This window comes from Solanum pennellii, chromosome 11, assembly GCF_001406875.1.
Source record: "Solanum pennellii chromosome 11, SPENNV200".
In the NCBI taxonomy this organism is placed as follows: Eukaryota; Viridiplantae; Streptophyta; class Magnoliopsida; order Solanales; family Solanaceae; genus Solanum; species Solanum pennellii.
In genome coordinates this window covers 25,314,063-25,323,894 of record NC_028647.1, presented here as the reverse complement: position 1 = coordinate 25,323,894, position 9,832 = coordinate 25,314,063, and positions in this window count along the sequence as shown.

Below are 9,832 nucleotides of genomic sequence, written 5' to 3'. Positions count from 1 at the left end.
TAGTCTCACCAATCTTGACTATCTCGACAAACTTTGCTCCAACGAGCAACATAATTCTATCATAATATTCAGGATCTTGCACCCGCACGAATACTTCAACGATTTATTTCTCATAAATGGGTGGTCTCACCCTTGCCGCTTCTTTTCTCCACCTATAGGCGAACTCCCGATAGCTCTCGATTAATTTTTGCTTCATCTTCTCCAAAGAGTATCAGTCTGGAACAATTTCTACGTTGTAAGCAAATCGATCGATAAAATCTTTAGCCAATGCATTCCAGCTGGGCCATTGCCTGGTTTCACGCGAAGTGAACCATTCAATAGCTTCTCCACATAGGCTACGGCTGAAGAGCCGCATCAATAAAGCTTCATCCCTTCCAACTCCAACGAGCTGGTCACAGTAGGCTCTCAAGTGAGCTATAGGATTCCCCATTCCTCTGAAGGTGTCAAACTTCGGGATCTTGTACCCTTCTGGATGGTCCAAATTTGGATGAATACATAAGTCTTCATAATTAAGCCCGACGATATCAGGGACGCATTAAAGCTCTTTCACGGCTTTCTTGATCTCTTCCTTTATGTCGACTTTTACCTCTTCCTTTGCCCTCCACTCCTTTTCCTGTTCCTTATCATGGTCCACCTCAGAACCATGCAGATCGTGCTCGGCAGGGACGGGAATTTGGAAAGTGGTTCTTTTGGGTAAGTGGAGCTACAGAGGGACTCTAGGCATTTTGAGAGGTTTGATAATTTTGTGGGTAAGTCTGCGGATTGGTATTCTGATTTAAGTGGTGGTGGGGTGTTTGTGGATTAAAAGTATTTTGATTTGGATTCTGGTTTCAATTTTGCGGTGGAGGAACAGTTTGATGGTGGATATTCTGAGGATGGGGTGGCATTTGGGGATGGTTGTTTTGAGGAGGAGGTGGAGTTTGGTAAGATGTGGAAGCATATTGGGGATTTTGGGTAGTTAGATTTAAAACCGAAGGATTCTAAGCAGGTCTAGATGGCTGGTTCTGAGCTTGATCCATATTTGAAGAAGGGAAGTAGATTGAAGGTCTCTCATCAACAGCGTTAGTAGAAAATCCTGGTGGGGGAAGATCCTGTCTCCTTTGCATCTCTACCCTCATCTCTGCAATCTGTTGCATCAGCTACAGAATCAACTCATTCTGGTCCGCTATGGTAGGTTGAGCCACCACAACATCAGTAAGACTTACTTCTTCGTTATTATCACCCATAACAGTCTTTTCTTTGTCTAAGCTTTGTTTAGGGAAGGAATCTGTGGGACCTTTTGATCTGGTGAAATAGGGATGATCTGCCAACTTTTATCGACATAGATCAATTTCAAAGTACCTGAGAAGGAAAACAACTCAAAGGCAGACTTGTCAGTGCAGATTTAGAATACAAAATGCATAATATCACACAGATAGAAGATAAACACTCAAATTGCTTTGTTTGAGGATATCTTCAACTCACGAGTAAGGAGGGAAACACATTTTTTTACAAGCAGGAGTTTGCTTGTTTTAGTTTTGACACTGTCTTAGAAAGGCTAAATAACATTGAGCTAAAATCTTCTTGCAGCTGCTCTTTGATGTCCGTTGATCTGACCTTCGTATCATCTCGTAACATGAAGGGGAGAATGAAAATTTTTAAAGATAGGGGCCGGGCCTGGAGAGGCTGCCTACGTATCTCACAAGGAGAATTCAGGACCAACGTACTTCAAGTACAAGATAAAACATTTTCAATAATTCGTTCATTACGATTACAAGAGAATTGAAAGGCGATAATAGATCTTTTAGAAGATGAAATGATGACAACACGTTAGTCATTTCCCTTCTTGTTCCAGCATTAGTCTCCTCCTTTCAGACGACCTAAGAATGGAGGCTTGTAAATGATTTCCTCGTCGTCGTCTTCCTCAGTCGCTTCAGGGTGAGCGTTATCGGGACCACTATTGGCTCCTTGCTTGTAGACGGGGTATTTTTCGCCCATTTTCCAAATTTTACCAATCATGTTTCTATGGAAGGCTTTGTTCTTCTTCCTCAGTGCAGCCAACCTTTCTCTCATGGAGGCGAATTCTTCCATTTCCACTGTCAGCTCCTCATCAAGTGACATACTTTCATCTAACAGAGTGGCTGTCTCCAATTCTATCCTCGCCTCTCTCGCTTCTCTTTCTTGCACTTTCAACCGAAGTATGTCCAACTTTTGTTGCAAGTCCTGCGTCTCCATCTAAACATCTTTATTTCTCTTCATATGTGATGCTAGATCCTCATCCAGCGTCACGGTTGCAGCTTTGTAGACTGCGGTGGCCATGTCGACTCTGAGCCCTTCATCCTTGGCTTCTTGAATTTCCTGAGTGATCTGCTCGATCTTTCTTTGTAGTTCTTCTACAATGAGTTCCATCTGGATATTCTTACCTTTTTCCATAGCAATGATTTTTGCCTTTCCTGAGACAGTAGAGTAGTGTTTTAGGATTTGTGGTATAGGAGATGTCTTTTGAGTGAGAAACTTAAGACTTGGAAATTTTGGTCGGACATTTTGTAATAGTGACTTCTTTATATTCTTTGGAAATTTCTGTATAGGAGTGGGTTTATGGTATCCTCATTCATATCAACATAACAAGTAAGCAGTTAAACACATATATATCGCGCCCTAACACATACAGAGGGACCCTTTTGTGCCGAGGGTGGGCCTAGCGCATTAGAATGATATACGTGTGAATTTTGAACCAACTAACAATTCCCCCCAAAATAAATTTCACTAGTGCATAATAATGTTCATAAAGGGGAAAATAAAGGAAAAAATATAGAAGATAAACCCACGTAGGGGCCATTTGAAAGGGCAATAAAGGCAGGCCCACGTAGGGGCTGAAAACAACGTAAATACATATAAAAACCCACTATGCCGCTCCAGATGGTCCTGCTCCGTCGCCGTCCCCCTGAGTCTTGTAATGTTGAAACATATACCTTAGCATCAGCAAGAATCCTTCACCAAGGCATCCTTTGTCTTCCAAGATTTCGTATAGCATCCTCTCGATCATCTCCTTGAACCAGGTATCGAAATCATCATAACCAAGCCTTATTCTTTCCACCTCTTGGGTCACCTTCTCAAGAGTATCTTGGTTTTCGACAAACCTAACATACACTTCTTGGGCCTCTTTCTTTATCTCTTGTAGCTCGGCCACCACCTTGGCTTCTCTGTCCGTAACACTGCAAAAGCTATGCGGGGTTTGGGAGGATACGTTTTGTATGTCCTTCTTTAGCCATTCTTTGTAACCCTTGTCATATCCAGCATTGAATCGGTCAGAGGCGATGGTGTCTTTGTCCATACGCTTGGAACTTTTCCATAATATGAACATTTCAGAAGCGTCGTGCACTCTATCATCTCCAATGTCATATACATACGCGCCATAGTATGCTTCATTGGGTACAGTTTGTCTCCTTCCGAACTATCGCAAGACTCGAAATGGTGCATAAGGGCGAATTCCTTGAATACCTGTAGAGGAATCACAACCTGTCTGCGACTCTCCACGATGACTTCTTTGGAGATAAAACGATCAAGCATCTATTGAGATCTTCTTCTCTCAATTCGCAGAAAATTTGAGCCCATCTCCATCTTGTTCTCCGATTATCCATATTCTCCCAGTACAACATATCATTCAAATCTTTAAGGGTGTTCTTGTTGTCAAGAGTATGCAGCTCCCGAGTCCCAGCACCCTTCGCTAAATGGCTGAGGATCCACCATTGAAGGAGCATGTTGCATCCTTGGAAGTATCGATGCCCCTCTTTGCATTTTCCCAGGGCTGGATACATATCGGACAGGATGACAGGAGCTATAGGATAATACTTTGTTGTCCCTTGGTTCTCATACCCTTTGAATAAAGTATGCGCGAGTGTTATAACTCGGGTATTGATGCTTAGACTTGGGCTATGAGGGAAGACCGTTGTTCGCAACAGCGCCACAGCAAATGCTAGAAGACAAATCTCGTTCCATTCTCTGTAGGAGATCTTGAACTCTCGGTTGTAAATGGAATAGAAACTTGCATGTTCGAATCGGATGTAAAGGTCTCTGAATGCTATATGGGATTCTTGGCACCAGTAGGCGAAGTCTTTTCCCAACCGGAACTAGTCTGCAATATTTTCTACTGAAGGCTTATTAGGGATAAAGATGTCTTCTTGTTTTCTCGCTCTCCTTTCTATCCCAGTGCTTACTTTGTCTATACAGTCTCTTATCTCCTCCAAAGTCGGGGTAATTTTGGCGGTTCTAAATTGAAACACCATTCTTTGTCTATCCCAATATCCCGTAAGGACCTCAACCAATTTCGGCCAACCGTTCATGTTGATTAATTCCGTCAGAGCACCTACATATTTGTTGAGAGTTCTTCTATGATCCCCGTCAAGATTATTATACCACATCGTGAGTTGCGGTGGCGCTGATACGACCATGTCAAACTGGAAAACGGTCTATATCTACAAAATAGAAGCTGATTAGTTTTACCCACCCTAAATGGGTTTTCACTTGTACATCATTCAAATGCCAAATAAAATGATGTGTCATGAGGTCGAAGACCTTAGACACGGTTGAATGTCAAATAAAATGATGTGTCATGAGGTCGAAGACCTTAGGATAATTCTTAATTTTGGTTTTGGTTTCACTCTAGCCTAGGCTTACTAGAATAGGTTTCAAGTTGACGGTACCGAGTCGGACAAACATCAGGGTGAAGCTATCAAACAACGTCGGATAACCGCATTCCAACTATTTGTTTGATACTTTCAAATGAATTCTTTGTGTATTTCCGAAATAAGCCGTGGAAAGCCACGTAACTTCCATTTCCTAATGAAAACTACTTGCCATTTGGTGGAAATATGCCATGAAAAATGCAACAGTTATAATAATAATGTAAACAATTAAGCACTTATAGACAAATAATGTTAGTCGTAAGGTTAGAATCCTCCAAGATACCCAGAAGAGTCTCCATTTCTGTTTTAATCAAAAATCGGAAAATATATATTTTATAAGTTTTCGACTTTTTTAGAGCCGCCACTTAATTTTGAGAAAATTAAGAAAACTATTGTTTTGTTTTCAAAAGACTCAACAGAAAAATCTAGTGAAAACATTTAAAGGGGGTTCGGGGATTCATATTTATATTTTAGGAAGGTGTTAAGCACCTAAAATATCCGCCTACTTGCGGTTTTCTGACAACTAACTAATTTGGCTAAACTTATAAAATTTATTGGAAATTGTTTGAAAGTGAAGCATTATATAATTTATTTTAATTATTCTAAGTCGTTTGGAAACTAAGAAGCTCGTTAACTAATTTATATCGGGAAGGGTCAAAATTGGGTGTCAACATGGGCAAAAGTTCAAACGACTCACAGCCCCCACAAACCATGCAGTCACCATGGGTAGATATGGGTCATACTTTTAGATGAAAAGTTTTCGCAGTAGACTAAAGAATCCATTAGTAAGTTCAGATTTTATACCTCTAGCTGGGTATAAGATGTATTGGCAGCGTGAGATAGATCGTTGTATCATCATTGTAGCTATTAAGTGATGGTTGTCGATTAGAGAAACTCTCGCAAAAGTTATAATATTCTTATATACATCAGTTTATTTGTATTTTTACATACATCTCAGAGTTAAATTGTATCCTTGTATACATTCAAAATGTACAACATGTTCTCGGATAGCTTTCTTTATATAGCACATACTTTTAAATTTCATATACTGACTTGAGTTAGTTGTTCATGAGTTGAGCAGAGACAAGTTAAGTGTTCCTTCTTACTCCTTTTCAAGCTTAAGTTGTTGTTTAGCACTCCAACTCGCATATTCGTACATTCAATGTATAGATTCCAATTGGCCTGCATTGTATCATGATGTAGATGCAGGTAACTAGGATCGTCATTCGGCTCACCGTTGATCCAGTGAGCAACTCAGAGTTAGTTGGTAGCTCCTTTAAATCAGAGGACATCCTTATAATTTAGTTATTTGTTTTTAGCTTTCAGTTGTAACGATGATTGCGGCTCCTGTCTCAACATCCATCCTTACTTTAGAGGCTTCATAGACATATAATATTAGTTTCATTTGTCTCTTCATTTCACTTGTAAACGATAAGACTTGAAGTTACCATTTTGGATAAGTATTATTTTTAATATATAACCTTGAGTTATATCTTGTGTTCAAGTCTTCCGTTGAGTTAAGTGGTCCAGGCTAAGGGTTCGCTCAATGATAACAATGGTCATGGGTGCCGGCCAAATCTAGGGTGTAGGCTTCAGGGTTGACAAACTTGGTATCAGAGCACAAGATTCAAGAGTATTAGGGAGTATATAAAGTCGTGTCTGTATAGTCATTTTTATTGATGTGAAGCGTGCCACATCCATAATTAGGAGGATACAACATTTAGGAATTTGTCACTTCTTTTCATATTCCTTTTTGTACGTTAAATTTTATATTTTAAAGTTTCTTTCTAACTCGTGCTTAGCGTAGCCAATTGTGAGATGAGTTTTATTTAAGGAGATCTTTTTGGGGAGTTTCTTTCCCCCGTGATCTAAGAGGATGTAAGATATAGATGTTGACATGAGGAGTAGAACGAACTGGTTTGTAGTCGTATTGTCTCATATGTCAAGTGAGGCAAGAAAGGTCTCCACGTTAATAGATGATATAGGCATAGCAAGGTCGATCATCCATGTGCAATAAGTTGAGGAGGAAAAGTTGAGGGATAGAGATGAATTCAAGAATAAGAGGGCTAATACATAAGGAACGAGCCCGAGCAGCAAAGAATAATGTGAATTGATCTTATTTCTAATAGAAGCAAAAAGAACCTGCTTCATAATCTACTAGCGCATCTGCACAAAAGAACCAATGTGTATACAATACTCAGAATTCTCAGAACTTCATATCTACACTTGCATATTCGCAAGTTAGTAAGGCACAAGTTGGTACTAAGACTTTTGCATGTTCTAAGTATGGTAGGAACCACTCAGGGGTGTCATAATTATTCCATTGATTGCTTCAAGTGTTGCCAGAATGATCTTGTTATAAAAGAGTATCATATGGATAGGCAGAAAAATGGTAAAGATGGCAATGTCTTCTTCAGTTGCTTTAGCACATAGAGATGCATCTAAATGAGCTACTTCAGAGGCAGACAGAGAGGAAACCATCTTTATGGTATCACTAGTTGCCGAGAGCAAGATGATCCACCAGATGTTTTCATTGGTATGATCCAAGTCTTCAATTTTGATATTTTTTTCAGAGCAACATCTTGATCCCTTCAATATTTTTACACATGTTGAGAATCCTATTCTAGCATAGAGAGTCTATCCTGATTGTCCTATTTCTATCAATCCTAAGAATACCATGCGTGATCTAGTAGAGTTAGACATGGTAGATTTTGATGTCATTCTATTTGATGTCATTCTAGGTATGGGCTGACTTCATGCCTGTTATGCATCAATAGATTGTAGAACTCGACTTGTCAAGTTCCAGATTCCTAAAGAGTCATTCATAGAGTGGAGTAGTAGTTCAGAGTGCCTAAGGGTCATTTCATTTCGTACCTTAAGGTGAGGAAGTTAGTTTCAAAGGGTTGTAACTATAACTTCGTCTAAGTTAATGACTCAAGTGCTGAGATACCTTCTCTTCAGTCAGTTTCTATAGTAAAAGAGAGAAGTTTTTCTGGATGATCTACCCGGAGTCCCTCTCGAGAGAGAAATAGACTTTAACAACATAGACATCATCCCATATACTCGTCCTATCTCTATTCCGCCATATACAATGGCACCAGCAGAATTAAAAGAGTTGAAACAACAGTTGAAAGATGTGTTACATAAAGGTTTTATCCGACCAAGTGTCTCACTTTGGGGCGCTCCGATCATGTTTGTAAGAAACAAAATTGGTTCCCTAAGGACATATCTAGACTGCCGTCAATTGAATAAGGTTTCCATCAAGAATAAGTATCCTCTTCCAAGGATAGATGATCTTTTTGACCAACTTCAGAAATGCTTCCTGCTTCTTTAAATTGATCTCCGGTCAGGCTACCATCAGTTGAAAGTTAGGAAATTTGATGAACCAAAGACAACTTTTAGAACCAGATATGGGCATTATAAGTTTTTAGTCATGTCCTTTGGTTCAACCGATGCACTAGTAATGTTCATGGATCTCCTGAACAGAGTCTTCAAGACTTATTTAGATATGTTTATTATAATCTTCACTAATGACGTACTCATATATTCAAGGAATTAATAAGATCATGCTAGTCAGCTCAGAATGGTACTTTAGACTTTGAAAGTAAAAGATTTGTATGCCATATTCTCCAAGTGTGAGTTTTGTCTAGCATTCTTGGGCCACATAGTTTCCGGTGATGGGATCAGTATTGTTACCCAAAAGAAAGTAGTTCAGAGTTGGCCTAGACCCACATCTCCAACAGATATAAAGAGTTTCTTGGGTTTGGATGGGCTACTATAGAAGATTTTTTGAGAGTTTTTCATCTATATCATCTCAATTGACAAAGATAACTTAGAAGATAGTTAAGTTTCAATGGTTTGAAGCTTGTGAGAAAAGCTTTCAGGAGTTGAAAAAGAGGTTGACTACTGCTCCAGTTTTTACTTCACCGGAGGGTAATGAAGGTTTTGTGATGTACTATGATGCATCAAGAGTTGGTTTGGGGTGTATTTTAATGCAAAATGGCAAGGTTATAGCTTATGCCTCAAGACACTTGAAGATTTATGAGAAGAATTACCCAACCCATGACTTAGAGTTGGTTGTTGTGGCATTCCCCTTGAAGATATGGCTTCACTACTTTTACGGTGTTCATGTCAATACATTCACTATTCACAAAAGCCTATACTATGTGTTCACCCAGAAAGAGCTCAGTCTCAGACAAAAGAGGTGGTTAGAACTACTAAGGATTATGACATGAGTAATTTTTACCACCCAGGTAAGGCTAATGTGGTTGTTGATGTTTTATGCAAGTTATCCATGGGAAGTACTACCCATGCTGAGGAACAAAAGAGAGATTTATCCAAAGATGGGCACAGACTTGATCACTTGGGAGTCAAACTTTTGGATTCCACAGATGGAGGAATAGTGGTAACTAATGGAAATGAATCATCACTAGTGTAAAAGGTGAAAGAAAATCAAGACCAAGACCCCATTTTGCTTTATTTGAAGGCAAATGTTCATAAGCAAAGAGTATTGGATTTTGAACAAGGGGGGATGGTGTGCTGACGTATCAAGGTACATTGTGTGTGCCTAGGGTGGATGGACTCCAAGAGAGGATCATGGAGGAAGCTCATAGCTCCATATATTCCATTCATCTTGGTAGCACAAAGATGTACCGCGATTTGAGAGAGGTACATTGGTAGGAAGGCATGAAAAAAGCATTGATAAGTTTGTTGACAATGCCCAAATTTCCAACAAGTGAAAGTAGAAAACCAACTGTCTAGAGGTTTGGCTCAGAATATAGAACTTCCAGAATGGAAGTGGGAGATGATTAACATGGACTTCATCACAGTATTACCAAGGTCTTGGTGGCAGCATGATTCTATTTAGGTAATTGTCGATAGAATGACAAAATCAGCCAACTTTTGTCGGTAAAGAGTACTCATTTGGCTGGCAGAATATTATGAAAATTTATACATTCAAGAAGTAGTAAGACTTCATGGAGTCCCAGTTTCAATCATTTCAGATAGAAGTGCAGAATTTACTGCTCATTTCTAGAAGTCTTACCAAAAAGGTTTAGGTTCAAAAGTGAACTTAAGCACCGCTTTTCATCCTTAGACGGATGGACAAGCAGAGCGTGCTATCCATACCTTAGAAGATATGTTGAGGGATTGCGTGATCGATTTCAAGG